The following is a 23,112-nucleotide window of genomic DNA, read 5'->3' on the forward strand; positions in this document are numbered from 1 at the left end:
ACATTTCCAGCAGTGCCAATACTCCCAACAGGGCCAAATATCCCATTATAATCACTGTTCCAGTCCTTGCAGTTCTTTCTATCTGTGCAAGGAGCTCAGTCTCCACATCCTCTTTAAAAACCAATAAATTAAATCTTTAAATGATCTAATCAGAAATTAAGGAACTCTTGCCATCTTGAAGAAAACTTTACACATTTCTTACAGGTCAAAATTGCTGCTGTAGATTCTGTGACGGTGCATGTTTCCATTAAAACACATGGTGGCGGCTACTGTTAGTGTGTGTGTGCTCCAGTGAAAATCATGGAATCACACAGTCACACTTAGAATATTGTCAGGTTGAGGCTGAAAACATAATCATCAAATTATTGTGGCAGCAATAGGATTTGAAACTGCTGCAATTACAAACCTTGCTTGTTGACATACCCTTTGCACTCTTTTTTTGCCCACTGTCATACTTCTGTGGTCATCTCCTGCAGATACTGTCTATTGTCATTACTTTCACACTCTTTTCCTGCCCATACTGCCTGTTGCCATATCATCCATACTCCTCCCCTGCACATACTGCCCACTGTGTTGCAATTTGCATGCCTTTTCTGCACATACTACTTGCTGTCAGGGGCGGACTGACCATTTAGCCACTCTGGCATTGCCCGAGGGCCTGGGGTCAGTGTGGGGCCCCATGAGATGCCCCTGGTACCTTTCAAAGGCTTTTTGGGTGTGGTTTGAGTGTGTGCGAGGACACAGGGGCACCATGATTTCCTATTGCCCGGGGGCCCCATGAGTTGTCAGTCCACCCCAGCTTGCTATACCCTCCACATGCCTTTGTTGTGCATATTGCTGTTGTCATACCCACTGCACTCCTTTCCTGCACATGCTGATCACTAAGACACCTTAGCATTGTTTGCAAAATCCCCAGTGTTTATTGTTCTAGAATGGACACTTTTGCCAGTTGATATAAAAAGCATATACAACGGAATTATAAAAAGTCAATGAATACACAGAGCATTTAGTGATTTTTGCCACACAATTTTCAACCTTGCCCTACTCCAGGACAGTAGTTTTTTGTAGTCATTTGGTGTCAAAGATAAACATTGCACAGATTTGAGATTGAAGCCATATTACAAGCGGACAGAAAATGTTAAAAGGAAGGACTAAAATGCTAAAAATAAAAACAAAATTCTAAATACAAATAAAACAACATAAAAGGCATAATATGAAAAAACAATACTCATTGTGTCAAAAGCAGTGTGTAAAGTGTCTAAAACAAGTCTTTTATATATCAAACTAAAAACTTTCAAATTCCCCATAAAATGCTCAAGACATTTTTGTGCCACTTTAGAGTAGGTGCCCAGTGTAGTTCCCCAAAATGGCCTGGTGGTTGGTCATGGGAAGCAGTGCAAGATCTCATCTCTTCTGTTCACTATCTACTTGCAACTAAGGGATGTGCTATCACCATTAGGATGACTAAAAGGATGTATAGATATAGGAAACTGCATGTCAATAGAAGAAGAGTTAAAAGGCTTTCCATGTGTAGACTCTTCCTTCTCATAACCTCAATATGGGAGCATCTTCTGGAAATGGACAGGTGCTGGAAGAATCTACTATTGAGGTCCATTGCCATTAGGATTGAGGAAAGTATGGAACAGATTACTAGGTGGTGCTGTTTAGGCCAGCCTATGTTGGGCAGGATTGGGTTCAAAAGTGTAAATGCTCAACCACCATACGGCTGAACAAGTGAAGGACGTACATCCCAACACACGGCTAGTCCGTGAACACAACACCACATAAATTATATATCAATGCAGTTAGTGTTCATGTTTTATACGTTTCTGTTAAAACAACATCTAGATCTATATTCAACCCATTGGCAGAAAGGGTGTCAAATAAGAAGATCCATTTTAACCAAAATGCAAGCAATTGGTTATTGTTCCACATTTAACCAGTGACCTGAAAAATGCCTACTAACATTACACCATATTTGGGAACATTCATACACTTATTTGTAGGTATCTGCATGACCCTGACCAAAGTGTTCTTGTTAAGCCTGCATGGAGGTAAGTTTATCAGCTGGACTTTCCCAACCGTTCACCTGCAGTACTTCCCCGCCATCCTCCAAAGGCCAAACATATCATTTTACTTAGAACACCTGTCAGCTTTTATTGCTGTCTGTGCCCCCGTTAAGGAGATTCATCTTCTCTCTTTGTCCTGTTTACCATTACTATTGAAAGTGAAAGTAAAAGAAAACACCAAATTATGGGCTGTCCCCAGAAAAGTAATAGAGGAGAAATTTTCCAAATGGGACACTAGTTCTGGTGACCTGGGGATCCCCAAGGAATTCCCTTCTTTTGCAGGGATTTCCTCTCACTTCCTGTTTGGCTATGTGACAGGAAGTGTAGGTAAATCTCCGCAATGTGACACAGATGGTGAAACAAAAACTGACAGGGGTTATAACCCTCCCCTATAAAAAAAAGTTTTGCCTACTACTTTAATTCTGTTTTTAAAAAACTTCCAGTGCTTGGTGAGGTACCTTTAAAAAAAGTATATGTTTACTTATTTTCTGTCCATTTTAATGCATTAGAACCTATTCCAATAAATGGGCTGCCCTAACACATCCATGTTAAAGCAGAAAGTAACGCACATCAATTCCCTTTGTACTAAAGGTTCAATCCCAGCCAGGGGCGGACTGACCATTTGGAAACTCGGGCACTGGCACTGGGTCAGTAGGGGGCCCCATGAGATGCCCCTGGTACCTTTTTCATAGACTTTTTTGAGTTTGGGCAAGGACACAGGGGCCCCATGATCCCCTATTGCCCGGGGGCCCCATGATCCCAGCCTAAGACTCAAAACACGATGTTGGGTTTTATATAGACATATCTCTTATGTATTCATAAGGTTGTCTGTACATGTGCCCAGTTTCTGAAGGTACTGTGCTTATCACAAACTAGTGAAATCCTAACTTTTGTTTTTGATGAATTCAAAATTAAAAACAGCTCTAACTTCAAAACTCAATTCCTTGACAGTTTCCTACAGTCATTCTTTTTTAAGGTTGACTGATACCCAGAAAACTGAAAACATAATGGGAGAGTTGGGTATCATGGATCTGCCCCTTGGAAGGGTGTCACCATGGCTTTCTGAACTCACAGTGAAATGTTGCAGAGAGTGGCACTGATGTCATTATTAGAGATGAGCGAATCGAAGTAGGCGAAGTGGAATTCGTTTCGAATATTAGGAAAATTTCGATTCGCGTCGAATCCGAAAATAAGCAGACTTCGGATCGAAATTTTTCCTAAAATGGCGGCGACATGTGCGGCGACGGAGCGGGGATGTCTGGGAAGGCGCGCAGACAAGGCGCGCTGACCCATAATGCATTCATTCATGACATGTGATCGCATTAGCCAATCAGCAGCCAGCCAGCACAGTGTAATGGTCGAGCTATAAATGGCGGCCATTTTAGAATTCTCCATTTGCCTCCAGTCATTCAACAGAGGCAGACCTGGCTGTATGCAGGGAGAGAGTTAGGGACAGAGAAACGTTACTTAGGGACAGAGAAACGTTAGTTAGGGCCACAGAATCGTTACTTAGGGCCATAGAAACGTTACATAGGGCCACAGAAACGTTACTTAGGGCCACAGAATCGTTAGTTAGGGCCACAGAAACGTTACTTAGGGACACAGAATTGTTACTCAGGGACAGACAGAATTGTTACTGAGGGATACAGAATTGTTACTGAGGGCCACAGAATCGTTACATAGGGCCACAGAAACGTTACTTAGGGCCACAGAATTGTTACTTAGGGACAGACACAGAATTGTTACTGAGGGACACAGATTTGTTACTGAGGGCCACAGAATCGTTACTTAGGGCCACAGAATTGTTACTTAGGGACAGACACAGAATTGTTACTGAGGGACACAGATTTGTTACTGAGGGCCACAGAATCGTTACTTAGGGCCACAGAAACGTTACTTAGGGCCACAGAATTGTTACTTAGGGACAGACACAGAATTGTTATTGAGGGACACAGAATTGTTAGTGAGGGCCACAGAACCGTTACTTAGGGCCACAGAAACGTTACTTAGGGCCACAGAATTGTTACTTAGGGACAGACACAGAATTGTTACTGAGGGACACAGATTTGTTACTGAGGGCCACAGAAACGTTACTTAGGGCCACAGAAACGTTACTTAGGGCCACAGAATTGTTAGTTAGGGCCACAGAAACGTTACTTAGGGACACAGAATTGTTACTCAGGGACAGACACAGAATTGTTACTGAGGGATACAGATTTGTTACTGAGGGCCACAGAATCGTTACTTAGGGCCACAGAAACGTTACTTAGGGCCACAGAATTGTTACTTAGGGACAGACACAGAATTGTTATTAAGGGACACAGAATTGTTAGTGAGGGCCACAGAACCGTTACTTAGGGCCACAGAAACGTTACTTAGGGCCACAGAATTGTTACTTAGGGACAGACACAGAATTGTTATTGAGGGACACAGAATTGTTACTGAGGGCCACAGAACCGTTACTTAGGGCCACAGAAACATTACTTAGGGCCACAGAATTGTTACTTAGGGACAGACACAGAATTGTTACTGAGGGACACAGATTTGTTACTGAGGGCCACAGAAACGTTACTTAGGGCCACAGAATCGTTACTTAGGGCCACAGAAATGTTACTTAGGGCCACAGAATTGTTACTTAGGGACAGACACAGAATTGTTATTTAGGGACACAGAATTGTTACTGAGGGCCACAGAACCGTTACTTAGGGCCACAGAAACGTTACTTAGGGCCACAGAATTGTTACTTAGGGACAGACACAGAATTGTTACTGAGGGACACAGATTTGTTACTGAGGGCCACAGAAACGTTACTTAGGGCCACAGAAACGTTACTTAGGGCCACAGAATCGTTACTTAGGGTCACAGAAACGTTACTTAGGGCCACAGAAACGTTACTTAAGGTCACAGAATTGTTACTTAGGGACAGACACAGAATTGTTACTGAGGGCCACAGAATTGTTACTGAGGGCCACAGAACCGTTACTTAGGGCCACAGAAACGTTACTTAGGGCCACAGAATCGTTACTTAGGGCCACAGAAAAGTTACTTAGGGCCACAGAATCGTTACTTAGGGCCACAGAATTGTTACTTAGGGACAGACACAGAATTGTTATTAAGGGACACAGAATTGTTACTGAGGGCCACAGAACCGTTACTTAGGGCCACAGAAACGTTACTTAGGGCCACAGAATTGTTACTTAGGGACAGACACAGAATTGTTACTGAGGGACACAGATTTGTTACTGAGGGCCACAGAAACGTTACTTAGGGCCACAGAAACGTTACTTAGGGCCACAGAATCGTTACTTAGGGCCACAGAAACGTTACTTAGGGCCACAGAATTGTTACTTAGGGACAGACACAGAATTGTTATTAAGGGACACAGAATTGTTACTGAGGGCCACAGAACCGTTACTTAGGGCCACAGAAACGTTACTTAGGGCCACAGAAACGTTACTTAGGGCTACAGAAACGTTACTTAGGGCCACAGAATCGTTACTTAGGGCCACAGAATCGTTACTTAGGGACACAGAAACGTTACTTAGGGCCACAGAAACTTTACTTAGGGCCACAGAATTGTTACTTAGGGACAGACACAGAATTGTTACTGAGGGATACAGAATTGTTACTGAGGGACACAGAACCGTTACTTAGGGCCACAGAAACGTTACTTAGGGCCACAACGTTACTTAGGGCCACAGAATCGTTACTTAGGGCCACAGAAACGTTACTTAGGGACACAGAATTGTTACTCAGGGAAAGACACAGAATTCTTACTCAGGGACAGACACAGAATTGTTACTCAGGGACACAGAATCGTTACTTAGGGCCACAGAAACGTTACTTAGGGCCACAGAATTGTTACTTAGGGACAGACACAGAATTGTTATTTAGGGACACAGAATTGTTACTGAGGGACACAGATTTGTTACTGAGGGCCACAGAAACGTTACTTAGGGACACAGAATCGTTACTTAGGGCCACAGAAACGTTACTTAGGGCCACAGAATTGTTACTTAGGGACAGACACAGAATTGTTATTTAGGGACACAGAATTGTTACTGAGGGCCACAGAACCGTTACTTAGGGCCACAGAAACGTTACTTAGGGCCACAGAATTGTTACTTAGGGACAGACACAGAATTGTTACTGAGGGACACAGATTTGTTACTGAGGGCCACAGAAACGTTACTTAGGGCCACAGAAACGTTACTTAGGGCCACAGAATCGTTACTTAGGGTCACAGAAACGTTACTTAGGGCCACAGAAACGTTACTTAAGGTCACAGAATTGTTACTTAGGGACAGACACAGAATTGTTACTTAGGGCCACAGAATTGTTACTGAGGGCCACAGAACCGTTACTTAGGGCCACAGAAACGTTACTTAGGGCCACAGAATCGTTACTTAGGGCCACAGAAACGTTACTTAGGGCCACAGAATCGTTACTTAGGGCCACAGAATTGTTACTTAGGGACAGACACAGAATTGTTATTAAGGGACACAGAATTGTTACTGAGGGCCACAGAACCGTTACTTAGGGCCACAGAAACGTTACTTAGGGCCACAGAATTGTTACTTAGGGACAGACACAGAATTGTTACTGAGGGACACAGATTTGTTACTGAGGGCCACAGAAACGTTACTTAGGGCCACAGAAACGTTACTTAGGGCCACAGAATCGTTACTTAGGGCCACAGAAACGTTACTTAGGGCCACAGAATTGTTACTTAGGGACAGACACAGAATTGTTATTAAGGGACACAGAATTGTTACTGAGGGCCACAGAACCGTTACTTAGGGCCACAGAAACGTTACTTAGGGCCACAGAAACGTTACATAGGGCTACAGAAACGTTACTTAGGGCCACAGAATCGTTACTTAGGGCCACAGAATCGTTACTTAGGGACACAGAAACGTTACTTAGGGCCACAGAAACTTTACTTAGGGCCACAGAATTGTTACTTAGGGACAGACACAGAATTGTTACTGAGGGATACAGAATTGTTACTGAGGGACACAGAACCGTTACTTAGGGCCACAGAAACGTTACTTAGGGCCACAACGTTACTTAGGGCCACAGAATCGTTACTTAGGGCCACAGAAACGTTACTTAGGGACACAGAATTGTTACTCAGGGAAAGACACAGAATTCTTACTCAGGGACAGACACAGAATTGTTACTCAGGGACACAGAATTGTTACTGAGGGACACAGAATTGTTACTGAGGGACACAGAATTGTTACTCAGGGACACAGAATTGTTACTGAGGGACACAGAATTGTTACTCAGGGACACAGAATTGTTACTCAGGGACAGACACAGAATTGTTACTGAGGGACACAGAATTGTTACTGAGGGACACAGAATTGTTACTGAGGGCCACAGAACTGTTACTTAGGGCCACAGAAACGTTACTCAGGGACACAGAATTGTTACTCAGGGACAGACACAGAATTGTTACTCAGGGACAGACACAGAATTGTTACTGAGGGACACAGAATTGTTACTGAGGGACACAGAATTGTTACTGAGGGCCACAGAACTGTTACTTAGGGCCACAGAAACGTTACTCAGGGACACAGAATTGTTAATCAGGGACAGACACAGAATTCTTACTCAGGGACAGACACAGAATTGTTACTCAGGGACACAGAATTGTTACTGAGGGACACAGAATTGTTACTGAGGGACACAGAATTGTTACTGAGGGATACAGAATTGTTACTGAGGGACACAGAACCGTTACTTAGGGCCACAGAAACGTTACTTAGGGCCACAGAAACGTTACTTAGGGACACAGAATTGTTACTCAGGGACAGACACAGAATTCTTACTCAGGGACAGACACAGAATTGTTACTGAGGGACACAGAATTGTTACTGAGGGACACAGAATTGTTACTGAGGGACACAGAATTGTTACTCAGGGACACAGAATTATTACTCAGGGACACAGAATTGTTACTCAAAGACAGACACAGAATTGTTACTGAGGGACACAGAATTGTTACTGAGGGACACAGAATTGTTACTGAGGGCCACAGAACTGTTACTTAGGGCCACAGAAACGTTACTCAGGGACACAGAATTGTTACTCAGGGACAGACACAGAATTGTTACTCAGGGACACAGAATCGTTGAATTAAAGAGTATGTCAGACAACATGCAGAGGAGTGGCAGAGGAGGCAATGTTTTAGGAGCGAGCAGACGTGGCAGCAGAGGAAGGGGTCGAGGCAGCACTATTCGCAGCCAGAGGCCAGTGCTCCCGGTGTCATCCAGTACAGTGAGGAAGAGCTAACAGAGGGCGGTCAGGAACGGGGGGAGACATCCGCCTCTTCAGCAGCCAGTCGAAGATGTAGTGGCGAGGAGAGTGGCTCGATAGCCGGTCTAGAGACAGGTCTGTCTCCTGACCCACACGCAGCCGAGGGGGCTAGTAGTGAGGCGGAGACCCTAATTGATGATGATGAGGCTGATCGCACTTGGCAGCCTCGTCGTCATCAGGCTATTGCTTCCGCATCATCAGGAGAAGAGGGTGGCAGCTTGGCAGCGAGCAAAACAGTCGGTGGGTTGTCTCCATCGCCACACTCTGCCATGTGCCACTTTCAGGTCTCCTCACACACTGCTGGTGTGTTCCATTTTTTGTCATAGGGTGCTGGCAGATTACGGGCCTCCCATAGCTGCTGCCAGGCCTCTAATCTGCCATGGGCCCCTGTACCGCCTCCTCATGCTGCTGCCAGGTCCACAGTGTCTCATGCCATGTGCCACTTTCAGGTCTCCTCACACTGCTGGTGTGTTCAATTTTTTGTCATAGGGTGCTGGCAGATTACGGGCCTCCCATAGCTGCTGCCAGGCCCCTAATCTGCCATGGGCCCCTGTACCGCCTCCTCATGCTGCTGCGAAGTCCAGAGTCTCTCATGGGTCCCTGTACGGCCTCCCATTGCTGCTGTCTCCATCGCCACACTCTGCCATGTGCCACTTTCAGGTCTCCTCACACACTGCTGGTGTGTTCCATTTTTTGACATAGGGTGCTGGCAGATTACGGGCCTCCCATAGCTGCTGCCAGTCCCCTAATCTGCCATGGGCCCCTATAGCGCCTCCTCATGCTGCTGCCAGGTCCAGAGTGTCTCATGGGTCCCTGTACGGCCTCCTATTGCTGCTGTCTCCATCGCCACACTCTGCCATGTGCCACTTTCAGGTCTCCTCACACACTGCTGGTGTGTTCAATTTTTTTGACATAGGGTGCTGGCAGATTATGGGCCTCCCATAGCTGCTGCCAGGCCCCTATACCGCCTCCTCATGCTGCTGCCAGGTCCAGAGTCTCTCATGGGTCCCTGTACGGCCTCCCATTGCTGCTGTCTCCATCGCCACACTCTGCCATGTGCCACTTTCAGGTCTCCTCACACTGCTGGTGTGTTCCATTTTTTGTCATAGGGTGCTGGCAGATTACGGGCCTCCCATAGCTGCTGCCAGGCCCCTAATCTGCCATGGGCCCCTGTACCGCCTCCTCATGCTGCTGCCAGGTCCACAGTGTCTTGTGCCATGTGCCACTTCCAGGTCTCCTCACACTGCTGGTGTGTTCCATTTTTTGTCATAGGGTGCTGGCAGATTACGGGCCTCCCATAGCTGCTGCCAGGCCCCTAATCTGCCATGGGCCCCTATACCGCCTCCTCATGCTGCTGCCAGGTCCAGAGTCTCTCATGGGTCCCTGTACCGCCTCTCATTGCTGCTGTCTCCATCGCCACACTCTGCCATGTGCCACTTTCAGGTCTCCTCACACACTGCTGGTGTGTTCCATTTTTTGACATAGGGTGCTGGCAGATTACAGGCCTCCCATAGCTGCTGCCAGGCCCCTAATCTGCCATGGGCCCCTGTACCGCCTCCTCATGCTGCTGCCAGGTCCACAGTGTCTCATGGGTCCCTGTACGGCCTCCCATTGCTGCTGTCTCCATCGCCACACTCTGCCATGTGCCACTTTCAGGTCTCCTCACACTGCTGGTGTGTTCCATTTTTTGTCATAGGGTGCTGGCAGATTACGGGCCTCCCATAGCTGCTGCCAGGTCCCTAGTCTGCCATGGGCCCCTGTACCGCCTCCTCATGCTGCTGCCAGGTCCACAGTGTCTCATGCCATGTGCCACTTCCAGGTCTCCTCACACTGCTGGTGTGTTCCATTTTTTGTCATAGGGTGCTGGCAGATTACGGGCCTCCCATAGCTGCTGCCAGGCCCCTAATCTGCCATGGGCCCCTATACCGCCTCCTCATGCTGCTGCCAGGTCCAGAGTCTCTCATGGGTCCCTGTACCGCCTCCCATTGCTGCTGTCTCCATCGCCACACTCTGCCATGTGCCACTTTCAGGTCTCCTCACACTGCTGGTGTGTTCCATTTTTTGTCATAGGGTGCTGGCAGATTACGGGCCTCCCATAGCTGCTGCCAGGCCCCTAATCTGCCATGGGCCCCTGTACCGCCTCCTCATGCTGCTGCCAGGTCCACAGTGTCTCATGCCATGTGCCACTTCCAGGTCTCCTCACACTGCTGGTGTGTTCTATTTTTTGTCATAGGGTGCTGGCAGATTACGGGCCTCCCATAGCTGCTGCCAGGCCCCTAATCTGCCATGGGCCCCTATACCGCCTCCTCATGCTGCTGCCAGGTCCAGAGTCTCTCATGGGTCCCTGTACCGCCTCCCATTGCTGCTGTCTCCATCGCCACACTCTGCCATGTGCCACTTTCAGGTCTCCTCACACACTGCTGGTGTGTTCCATTTTTTGACATAGGGTGCTGGCAGATTACGGGCCTCCCATAGATGCTGCCAGGCCCCTAATCTGCCATGGGCCCCTGTACCGCCTCCTCATGCTGCTGCCAGGTCCACAGTGTCTCATGGGTCCCTGTACGGCCTCCCATTGCTGCTGTCTCCATCGCCACACTCTGCCATGTGCCACTTTCAGGTCTCCTCACACTGCTGGTGTGTTCCATTTTTTGTCATAGGGTGCTGGCAGATTACGGGCCTCCCATAGCTGCTGCCAGGCCCCTAATCTGCCATGGGCCCCTGTACCGCCTCCTCATGCTGCTGCCAGGTCCAGGCGAACGTAGTCACACAGGGGAGGAACTTCTCAGTGTAATGAACAGAGAAATCGACAGATGGCTGTCTCCGCGCAAACTGAAAATCGGAACCATGTTGACCGACAACGGAAAGAACATGGTGTCTGCTCTGCGTCAAGGAAGGTTGTGCTATGCGCCATGCATGGCTCACGTGTTCAATCTGGTTGTCAAGCGGTTCCTAAAATCCACCATCCCACTGCAAGACATCCTTAAAATGTCACGTAAACCTTGCATGCATTTCAGCCATTCCTACACCGCAAAGCACACCCTCCTTGAGCTGCAGCGGCAGAACGGAATTCCACAGCATCGCCTGATCTGCGACGTTGCAACAAGGTGGAATTCAACCCTACACATGGTAGACCGCCTTTACGAACAGCGAAAGGCCATCACCGATTTCATGATGTTACAAGCGGATAAAGGTACTCCCCTGTGTAACTTCGATGTCAGCCATTGGCAGCTCATGCGTGACACCTGCCACTTGCTCAGGCCCTTTGAGGAGGCCACGCTATTCGTGAGTCGGCAGGACTATGGGATGAACGACGTCATTCCTCTGTTGCACGTCCTGGAACAAATGCTGTTAACAATGGCTGCTCAGGGTGCAGTAGACGTGGCGCACAGATCTCAACGCCACATGACCCCTGTGGGGGCAGGACAGGAAGAAGAGGAGGAGGTAGAGGAGGACATTTGTGCTCAGGAATTATTGAGTGAAATGGGTGGTTTTTCCACTCAGCGGACAGGAGTGGAGGAGCAGGAGCATCTGGTAGAGGAGGAGGAGGAGGAGACAGAGGACCCAGACGCACCGTGGCAGTATGCTGTGGAGATGGAGGCAGGGAGTCCCTCGCATTCCTTGGCACAAATGGCCCATAGCATGCTCGGTTGCTTGCGTAGCGACAGCCGAATAATAACCATCAGACAGAGGGATGACTTTTGGCTGTCCACCTTGATGGACCCTCGGTACCGTTCAAAAATGGTGGCCTTTTTCACACCTGCTGAGAGGGAGGCCAAAATAACGTACTATAAAAACCACCTATGTAGTCAGCTGGTCTCTGCCTTTCTGCGCCAACGTCCATCCTCAGACACTGTGGGCCCTGTGCGCTCGCGTTCCGCTGCCATGGCAGCAGGGGAGGGGTGGGGTGGTAGGAGCAGTGGCAGCTCCACCAGCAGCGGCTGCCTCAGTCTGCAGTCGATGATGAGTAGCTTTCTTCACCAGCGCAGTGAGGAAACTACTAACCAGCCGCAGCAGCAGCAGCATCAGGTGGACCTGGAGCAGGACCTCAAACAACAGGCTTGGGCCTACTTGGACAGCACCCTGCCAACCGAGGTAGACAATCCCCTTGACTACTGGGCAACGAAACTTGACCTTTGGCCCCAACTAGCTGAATTTGCCCTTGAAAGGCTGTCATGCCCGGCCAGTAGCGTGGCATCGGAGCGCGTGTTTAGTGCGGCAGGAGGTATTGTAACTCCGCGGAGGACACGACTGTCCACCCAAAGTGTGGAGAGACTCACGTTTGTGAAAATGAATCAGGCGTGGATTAGTCTGGATTTCAAACCACCAGTTCCTGACACAACTGAATAAATCCGCCATGAATCATGCCCCAGACATGTGCCACTTTCAGGTCTCCTCACACTGCTGGTGTGTTCCATTTTTTGTCATAGGGTGCTGGCAGATTACGGGCCTCCCATAGCTGCTGCCAGGCCCCTAATCTGCCATGGGCCCCTGTACCGCCTCCTCATGCTGCTGCCAGGTCCACAGTGTCTCATGCCATGTGCCACTTTCAGGTCTCCTCACACTGCTGGTGTGTTCCATTTTTTGTCATAGGGTGCTGGCAGATTACGGGCCTCCCATTGCTGCTGCCAGGCCCCTAATCTGCCATGGGCCCCTGTACCGCCTCCTCATGCTGCTGCTAGGTCCAGAGTCTCTCATGGGTCCCTGTACGGCCTCCCATTGCTGCTGTCTCCATCGCCACACTCTGCCATGTGCCACTTTCAGGTCTCCTCACACACTGCTGGTGTGTTCCATTTTTTGTCATAGGGTGCTGGCAGATTACGGGCCTCCCATTGCTGCTGCCAGGCCCCTAATCTGCCATGGGCCCCTGTACCGCCTCCTCATGCTGCTGCCAGGTCCACAGTGTCTCATGCCATGTGCCACTTTCAGGTCTCCTCACACTGCTGGTGTGTTCCATTTTTTGTCATAGGGTGCTGGCAGATTACGGGCCTCCCATTGCTGCTGCCAGGCCCCTAATCTGCCATGGGCCCCTGTACCGCCTCCTCATGCTGCTGCCAGGTCCACAGTGTCTCATGCCATGTGCCACTTTCAGGTCTCCTCACACTGCTGGTGTGTTCCATTTTTTGTCATAGGGTGCTGGCAGATTACGGGCCTCCCATTGCTGCTGCCAGGCCCGTAATCTGCCATGGGCCCCAGTACCGCCTCCTCATGCTGCTGCCAGGTCCACAGTCTCTCATGGGTCCCTGTACGGCCTCCCATTGCTGCTGTCTCCATCGCCACACTCTGCCATGTGCCACTTTCAGGTCTCCTCACACTGCTGGTGTGTTCCATTTTTTGTCATAGGGTGCTGGCAGATTACGGGCCTCCCATAGCTGCTGCCAGGCCCCTTATCTGCCATGGGCCCCTGTACCGCCTCCTCATGCTGCTGCCAGGTCCAGAGTCTCTCATGGGTCCCTGTACGGCCTCCCATTGCTGCTGTCTCCATCGCCACACTCTGCCATTTGCCACTTTCAGGTCTCCTCACACACTGCTGATGTGTTCCATTTTTTGTCATAGGGTGCTAGCAGATTACGGGCCTCCCATAGCTGCTGCCAGGCCCCTAATCTGCCATGGGCCCCTGTACCGCCTCCTCATGCTGCTGCCAGGTCCACAGTGTCTCATGCCATGTGCCACTTTCAGGTCTCCTCACACTGCTGGTGTGTTCCATTTTTTGTCATAGGGTGCTGGCAGATTACGGGCCTCCCATTGCTGCTGCCAGGCCCCTAATCTGCCATGGGCCCCTGTACCGCCTCCTCATGCTGCTGCCAGGTCCAGAGTCTCTCATGGGTCCCTGTACGGCCTCCCATTGCTGCTGTCTCCATCGCCACACTCTGCCATGTGCCACTTTCAGGTCTCCTCACACACTGCTGGTGTGTTCCATTTTTTGTCATAGGGTGCTGGCAGATTACGGGCCTCCCATAGCTGCTGCCAGGCCCCTAATCTGCCATGGGCCCCTGTACCGCCTCCTCATGCTGCTGCCAGGTCCACAGTGTCTCATGGGTCCCTGTACGGCCTCCCATTGCTGCTGTCTCCATCGCCACACTCTGCCATTTGCCACTTTCAGGTCTCCTCACACACTGCTGGTGTGTTCCATTTTTTGTCATAGGGTGCTGGCAGATTACGGGCCTCCCATAGCTGCTGCCAGGCCCCTAATCTGCCATGGGCCCCTGTACCGCCTCCTCATGCTGCTGCCAGGTCCACAGTGTCTGTGAGGGACCGCCGAGCGGCACCACTAGCACTCCACTGGTCAGGCGTGCCCAGAGTGCGGAGTCTAAGCCCCAGGGTACTTTTTCACCAGGGCCCCTGATGGTGGGGATGGACTTGTAGTACCCCGAGACCAGGTCGCCTCTACTGAGCACACCTGTCAGTGGTAGTGGTGTTCGCCAGGGGTTCCAACCAGGGAGAGCCAGATGTGAGGAGGTCGGGTGACCCCGATGGGATGGATGGATGGATGGCTGAGCAAGTGCGTAGTCAGACAGGCCGAGTCGGTAATGTAGAGGATGGTAAGGTACAAGGGAGCAGGCAGAGAATCGTCGGGTCACACGCCAGGTCAGCAACAGGAGGTCAGATCTAATAAGGGGCATCCAGGGAGAGAGGTCAGGCAAGCAAGGGTCTGGGCAGGAGAAATCAGCAAGGTCAAGAGTAATCCGGGTCAATAACTTACTAGGCACAGGTACAGGAACACAGGAAGCAGGTAAGACCAGAAGGCAACGAAATGACAGCTCAGGGACCTTTAAATATCCCGCCCTGCGCTGCCATTGGTGCCCAGCGGGCGGCCGCGGCTTCTACTGCGCATGCGCGAACTCGAACGCCGCGGCCGGCCCGGACCTAGTGCCCGTGTACTGGGTGGAGCAGTGCGCCTGCGCCGGGCCCAACGCGGCGGGGATCGAGGAGATCCCTGACATTGCCCCCCCCCTACGGGCAACCTCCGGATGCCCACCCGATCTCTCCACCACGGGTGATCACAAAGAAACCCCCGGACAAGCCTAGGTGCATGGACATTATGGGCTGGTTCCCACGAATTGTCCTCAGGGCCGTAGCCCTTCCACTTGATGAGAAATTGGGTCTGGCCCCCCCTTCGTCGGCACTTCAAGATTGCCTCCACCTCGAATTCTTCTTCCTCTTCAACCGTTACGGCCTCCGGGGGCCTGGATTCCCGTTCCGGGAAGGCATCAGGGACTACTGGTTTCAACAGGGACACGTGGAAGACCGGGTGGATCTTGAGTGTCTCAGGGAGAACAAGTTCATAGGCCACCTCATTGACCATCCGTTTGATGCAAAAAGGGCCTATAAATTTAGGTCCCAACTTCTTTGACGGGCAGAGCATCCTCAAGTTTGACGTAGCCAGCCAAACCTTCTCTCCAGGCTGCAACACCAGATCCCCTCTTCGCTTCCTATTAAAAGCCCTCTTGTAGTCTTCTTGGGCTCGACGGATGGCTTCCTGTAGTTTCCTATTGTTGGAGGTGAAGAAGGTCAGTGCATCCTGTGTCGCTGGAATCGGGCATTCCGGGACCAAGTCCGGGAGGAAGACAGGATGAAACCCATAGTTGGCGAAGAACGGGGACTGCCCAGTTGCTGAATGGCAAGCGTTGTTGTACGCGAATTCTGCCAAAGGGAGGAGTGGCACCCAGTCGTCCTGAGAGAATGATGTGTAGCATCGAAGGTATTGCTCCAGGGTCTGATTGGTCCTTTCGGTCTGGCCATTGGTCTGAGGGTGAAATGCCGAGGAAAGGGACAGCTTGATATCCAGGGCCTTGCACAATGCCCTCCAAAACCGCGAGGTAAACTGCACCCCTCGGTCCGAGACGATGTCTTCGGGAACCCCATGCAGTCTAACGATCTCTTGAATAAAGACTTGCGCCGTCTCGGCTGCTGATGGAGTCTTCCGTAAAGGGATGAAATGGGCCATCTTGGACAAGCGGTCCACGACCACGAGAATTGCTGTGTGGTCCAGTGAAGGTGGAAGCTCGACTATGAAGTCCATGGAGATTTTCTGCCAGGGCCGTTCAGGGATGGGCAATGGACGTAGCAGGCCCCACGCCTTATTTCTTGAAGGCTTGTTCCGCTGGCAGATGGCACAGGAGCCCACGTAGTTCTTACAATCCTTGGCCATGTCCGGCCACCAGAAGGAACGTCGGAGAAGTTCCAGGGTCTTGACCGGCCCGAAATGTCCTGCCAGTGGATGGTCATGGCAATGTCCCAAGACTAAGGTTCGGGCATCCTCCGGCACCACAATCCGGTCCTCCCTCCATAGGAGTCCCTCCTTGTTCTGGAGGGGGGCCCCATCGGGGGTGGACATTGCTGTGGACGCTCTCAGGATCTCGGAGCGAAGGTTTGTCTGAAGGGCCAAGAAATTTCCTGCAGGAAGAATAGTGTCGGGCACTGGAATCTCCTTGGTGTCCTCGTACATGCGCGACAACGCGTCAGGCTTCGTGTTTTTCGAGCCGGGCCTGTATGTGATGTGGAACTGGAACCTCGAGAAAAACAATGCCCATCTTGCTTGTCGTGGGCGTAGACGTTTGGCCGTCCTTAGATATTCCAGGTTCTTGTGGTCCGTGAATATCAGGATGGGATGGGAGGCACCTTCCAGCAGGCACCTCCATTCTTCTAAGGCGGTTTTGATAGCCAGTAGCTCGCGATCCCCAATGTCATAGTTCCTCTCCGCAGGGGTAAGTTTCCGTGAAAAGAATGCTACTGGGTGAAGTAATTCCTTGGCGCCCTTCCGCTGGGAAAGGATGGAGCCAACCGCGTTTTCAGATGCATCTACTTCTAAGATGTAGGGCAGGGAGGCGTCGGGATGACCCAGAATGGGTGCCGAGGTAAATAACCTTTTTAGTGCTTCAAAAGCTTCCTGTGCCTCGGGCGTCCATCTGAATCGCGTCCCAAGCTTGGTTAACTGAGTGATGGGGGAGACCAGACCCGGGAAGTTCTTGATGAACTTCCGGTAGAAATTTGCGAACCCAATAAAACGTTGGACACCTTTCCTGTCCGTGGGTTCAGGCCAATCTAGGATCGCTGAGACCTTCTGAGGGTCCATCGCGACCCCCGTGGTGGAGATAATCAGACCCAGAAATGTAACGCTAGCCTGCTCAAAGCAGCATTTCTCTGCTTTAGCGTACAACCCGTGCTGCCGCAACCGCCCCAACACCTTTGTTACATGTACCCTGTGCTCCCCCAGGGAGGATGAAAAAATCAAAATGTCGTCTAAGTAGACGATGACAAAGATGTCCAGGAAGTCCCTAAAGATGTCGTTTACAAAGTGCTGGAAGGTGGCTGGCGCATTGCACAACCCGAAAGGCATGACTAGGTATTCAAAATGGCCGAAACGGGTGCGGAAGGCCGTCTTCCACTCATCCCCCTCCCTTATGCGAACCAAATTGTAGGCTCCCCTTAAGTCCAACTTGGTAAACACTACTGCAGCTTTTAGGCTCTGGAATAATTCAGGTACCAGTGGTAATGGGTAACGATTTTTAATGGTGACCCTATTCAGCTCCCGATAGTCAATGCATGGCCTCAAAGTCTTGTCCTTCTTTTCTACAAAGAAGATCCCTGCACCTGCTGGGGAAGTGGAGGGACGGATGAATCCCTTTCGGAGGCTATCCTCAATATAGTCCTTCAGGGCCCCTAATTCTAGCTCAGAAAGGGGAAAAATTCGCCCGAACGGAATTTCAGAACCGGGCAACAGATCAATAGGACAGTCATAAGGGCGGTGGGGGGGTAGAGCATCTGCTCCCCGTTCACTGAACACATCAAGAAACTTATGGTAGGCTGCAGGAATCACTTGTTTTAGGCTGTCATCCCCTTCAGAGCACAGGAGGACCTGGGGGACCTCCGGGCCCGAAGTTCGACACAGTTCCCGACAATATGGGGAAGGGAACGAGACAACCCCAGTCTCCCAGTCAATCTGGGGGTTATGGGCCCGCAACCAAGGGAGCCCCAGAATGACTGGGAAAAGGGGTGATGCAATAGCATCCAGGCGGAGGAGTTCCCGGTGCTGACCGGCAATGGAAGTCACAATGGAAGGGGTCTCCTGGTTAACTACTCCTGACTTTATCCGGGAACCATCAGCCAAAAAGATGTGAAACCCCTTCTCCTTTGGGCGGAGGGGAATACTCTGCTGGTGAGCAAAATTGATATCCACAAAACAGCTGCATGCCCCCGAATCAACTATGGCCATCACCTCCACGGTCCTTTCTGAAAGCTGAAAGGAGAGGGGAACAACTAAGTACTGGGATGGATTCATATTGCCAACAGATAATGAAGATGAGGTGAACTTAACCAGTTTCTGCGGGCAGGAACGCACCATGTGACCAGCTTCGCCGCAGTACAGGCACAGATTCTGGGAGCGTCTGCGCTGGCGTTCCTCAGGCGATAGTTTAGGCCGAGCCAGGCCTAGCTGCATGGGTTCGGGAGCATCTTCAAACGGCAGGTTCTGGATGCTTGGCCTAGTATGTTGACTGGATCCCTGAAATGACCCCCAGGGATTTCCGCGACCCTGACCAGACCTCTCCAATCTGCGCTCCCGTAGTCTACGGTCAATTTTGATGGTGAGTGCAATCAAGTCCTCTAATGTCTCGGGCACTTCCACCCGGGCGAGCTCGTCTTTCAGAGCCTCTGATAGGCCCATACGAAACTGGTGCAAAAGTGCGAACTCGTTCCAACGAGTGTCACCCATCCAGCGCCTAAAGTCAGAGGCGTATTCCTCAGCCGCCCGCCGACCTTGTCGGAGTGCGTATAGTGTGGCCTCGGCCGAGGCTGCCCGTTGTGGGTCATCATATAGGATGGCCATAGCGTTAAAGAAGCTGTCGACCGTAACCAGGTGAGGGTCATTGTTTCCCCTTAGTCGGTGGGCCCAGTCTTGGGGTTCACCCTGCAACAGGGAGACAACAAACCCCACTTTCACTGATTCTGTCAAAAAGGTCCGTGGCTGTAGTTCAAAATAGAGCAGACAGGAGTCACGGAATGACCGAAAGCGTGTGCGATCCCCATGGAAGCGCTCGGGTAAGGGTACTCGGGGTTCCACCATAGGGAGTGATGTGGGAGGCCCAGGGGCCGGCTCGTGGGCTGCTGCGACCGGTGGTACAGGAGCCGGGGCCTGTGAAACAGGAACAGATATGGTGCAGGCCTGAAACCGATTTTCGATCTGCAGACATCTGTCCTGTAATGTGTTTACAGCTTGCGTCAGGGTAGCCAGGTGCCTGCAAACCTCGTCCAACGGGGAGAGTCCTCCTCGAGGCTCAGTCATGGCCTTCTGGTACTGTGAGGGACCGCCGAGCGGCACCACTAGCACTCCACTGGTCAGGCGTGCCCAGAGTGCGGAGTCTAAGCCCCAGGGTACTTTTTCACCAGGGCCCCTGATGGTGGGGATGGACTTGTAGTACCCCGAGACCAGGTCGCCTCTACTGAGCACACCTGTCAGTGGTAGTGGTGTTCGCCAGGGGTTCCAACCAGGGAGAGCCAGATGTGAGGAGGTCGGGTGACCCCGATGGGATGGATGGATGGATGGCTGAGCAAGTGCGTAGTCAGACAGGCCGAGTCGGTAATGTAGAGGACGGTAAGGTACAAGGGAGCAGGCAGAGAATCGTCGGGTCACACGCCAGGTCAGCAACAGGAGGTCAGATCTAATAAGGGGCATCCAGGGAGAGAGGTCAGGCAAGCAAGGGTCTGGGCAGGAGAAATCAGCAAGGTCAAGAGTAATCCGGGTCAATAACTTACTAGGCACAGGTACAGGAACACAGGAAGCAGGTAAGACCAGAAGGCAACGAAATGACAGCTCAGGGACCTTTAAATATCCCGCCCTGCGCTGCCATTGGTGCCCAGCGGGCGGCCGCGGCTTCTACTGCGCATGCGCGAACTCGAACGCCGCGGCCGGCCCGGACCTAGTGCCCGTGTACTGGGTGGAGCAGTGCGCCTGCGCCGGGCCCAACGCGGCGGGGATCGAGGAGATCCCTGACAGTGTCTCATGCCATGTGCCACTTTCAGGTCTCCTCACACTGCTGGTGTGTTCCATTTTTTGTCATAGGGTGCTGGCAGATTACGGACCTCCCATTGCTGCTGCCAGGCCCGTAATCTGCCATGGGCCCCTGTACCGCCTCCTCATGCTGCTGCCAGGTCCAGAGTCTCTCATGGGTCCCTGTACGGCCTCCCATTGCTGCTGTCTCCATCGCCACACTCTGCCATGTGCCACTTTCAGGTCTCCTCACACACTGCTGGTGTGTTCCATTTTTTGTCATAGGGTGCTGGCAGATTACGGGCCTCCCATAGCTGCTGCCAGGCCCCTAATCTGCCATGGGCCCCTGTACCGCCTCCTCATGCTGCTGCCAGGTCCACAGTGTCTCATGGGTCCCTGTACGGCCTCCTATTGCTGCTGTCTCCATCGCCACACTCTGCCATGTGCCACTTTCAGGTCTCCTCACACACTGCTGGTGTGTTCCATTTTTTGTCATAGGGTGCTGGCAGATTACGGGCCTCCCATTGCTGCTGCCAGGCCCGTAATCTGCCATGGGCCCCAGTACCGCCTCCTCATGCTGCTGCCAGGTCCACAGTCTCTCATGGGTCCCTGTACGGCCTCCCATTGCTGCTGTCTCCATCGCCACACTCTGCCATGTGCCACTTTCAGGTCTCCTCACACTGCTGGTGTGTTCCATTTTTTGTCATAGGGTGCTGGCAGATTACGGGCCTCCCATAGCTGCTGCCAGGCCCCTAATCTGCCATGGGCCCCTATACCGCCTCCTCATGCTGCTGCCAGGTCCACAGTGTCTCATGGGTCCCTGTACGGCCTCCCATTGCTGCTGTCTCCATCGCCACACTCTGCCATTTGCCACTTTCAGGTCTCCTCACACACTGCTGGTGTGTTCCATTTTTTGTCATAGGGTGCTGGCAGATTACGGGCCTCCCATTGCTGCTGCCAGGCCCGTAATCTGCCATGGGCCCCTGTACCGCCTCCTCATGCTGCTGCCAGGTCCAGAGTCTCTCATGGGTCCCTGTACGGCCTCCCATTGCTGCTGTCTCCATCGCCACACTCTGCCATGTGCCACTTTCATGTCTCCTCACACTGCTGGTGTGTTCCATTTTTTGTCATAGGGTGCTGGCAGATTACGGGCCTCCCATTGCTGCTGCCAGGCCCGTAATCTGCCATGGGCCCCTGTACCGCCTCTTCATGCTGCTGCCGGGTCCAGAGTGTGTCATGGGTCCCTGTACGGCCTCCCATTGCTGCTGCCAGGAGGCAGCAGGGTCGCAGCAGTGTCAGTGGAGGCAAACGGCCACGGAGTAGAGCACCAGCTCCACTGCAGCCTACCACCACGGCCAGTAGTGGTGCCGGTGTGCACGGAGGAAGTAGCAGTCAGCCAGTGAGGAGTAGCGGGGGCAAAGTTTCCTACTCGGCGGTGTGGCAATTTTTCGTCAAGCCGCCCGAGGAAGTAAACGTAGCCGTATGTCGACTATGTGGCCAGAAAGTCAAGCGTGGCCAGGGGGCCCATGTTGGGACTACAGCGTTGCGTCAGCATATGCAGCGTCGCCATTCGGTGGCCTGGGAAAACCGTGATAAAGATACGGCGGTTCTGCCTGCCCCAGCCCAGGGTTCCATTTTGTCATAGGGTGCTGGCAGATTACGGGCCTCCCATTGCTGCTGCCAGGCCTTAATCTGCCATGGGCCCCAGTACCGCCTCCTCATGCTGCTGCCAGGTCCAGAGTCTCTCATGGGTCCCTGTACGGCCTCCCATTGCTGCTGTCTCCATCGCCACACTCTGCCATTTGCCACTTTCAGGTCTCCTCACACACTGCTGGTGTGTTCCATTTTTTGTCATAGGGTGCTGGCAGATTACGGGCCTCCCATTGCTGCTGCCAGGCCCGTAATCTGCCATGGGCCCCCGTACCGACTCCTCATGCTGCTGCCAGGCCCGTAATCTGTCATGGGCCCCTGTTGTCGCTTGTTGGCATATTCCGCTCGTTCAGATGCTCCTTCTCCTGCTACTCCTCTTCACGGATTCCGTCAGCAGTCTTTCTTGGAATCCGTTTCCAAGAGACAACAGTTTGCGAGCACGCACCCGACGGTGCAGAAGCTGAACGTCCTCCTGTCTAAGTTGCTGCTGCCAGGCTCGTAATCTGTCATGCGCCCCTGTACCGCCTCCTCATGCTGCTGCCAGGTCCAGAGTGTGTCATGGGTCCCTGTACGGCCTCCCATTGCTGCTGCCAGGCCCGTAATCTGCCATGGGCCCCCGTACCAACTCCTCATGCTGCTGCCAGGCCCGTAATCTGTCATGGGTTCCTGTACCGCCTCCTCATGCTGCTGCCAGGTCCAGAGTGTGTCATGGGTCCCTGTACGGCCTCCCATTGCTGCTGTCTCCATCGCCACACTCTGCCATGTGCCACTTTCAGGTCTCCTCACACTGCTGGTGGTTTCCATTTTTGTCATAGGGTGCTGTATGGCCTCCCATTGCTGCTGCCTCCACCGCCACACTGTGGCTCCACACTCTGGTTTTGGCCCCGTGACTGCCCAAATGAGTGAAGTGTGCGGTGATTCTAAGATCGACGGCACTCATCTGCATGTCATACTGACTGTCAGTATTATTTCTCTTCCCCAGCAGACTCCAAGGGCATTTAAATTAAAGGTACAGTGTTCTGCACTAATATAAAGGCTCTCTGAAGCCTAGAAACACCCTTTTATAAGTTAAATTCGCAGCGA

Source organism: Staurois parvus, unplaced genomic scaffold (genome assembly GCF_062004578.1).
Source record: "Staurois parvus isolate SC_StPar_1 unplaced genomic scaffold, SC_StPar_1.0 ptg000071l, whole genome shotgun sequence".
NCBI lineage: Eukaryota > Metazoa > Chordata > Amphibia > Anura > Ranidae > Staurois > Staurois parvus.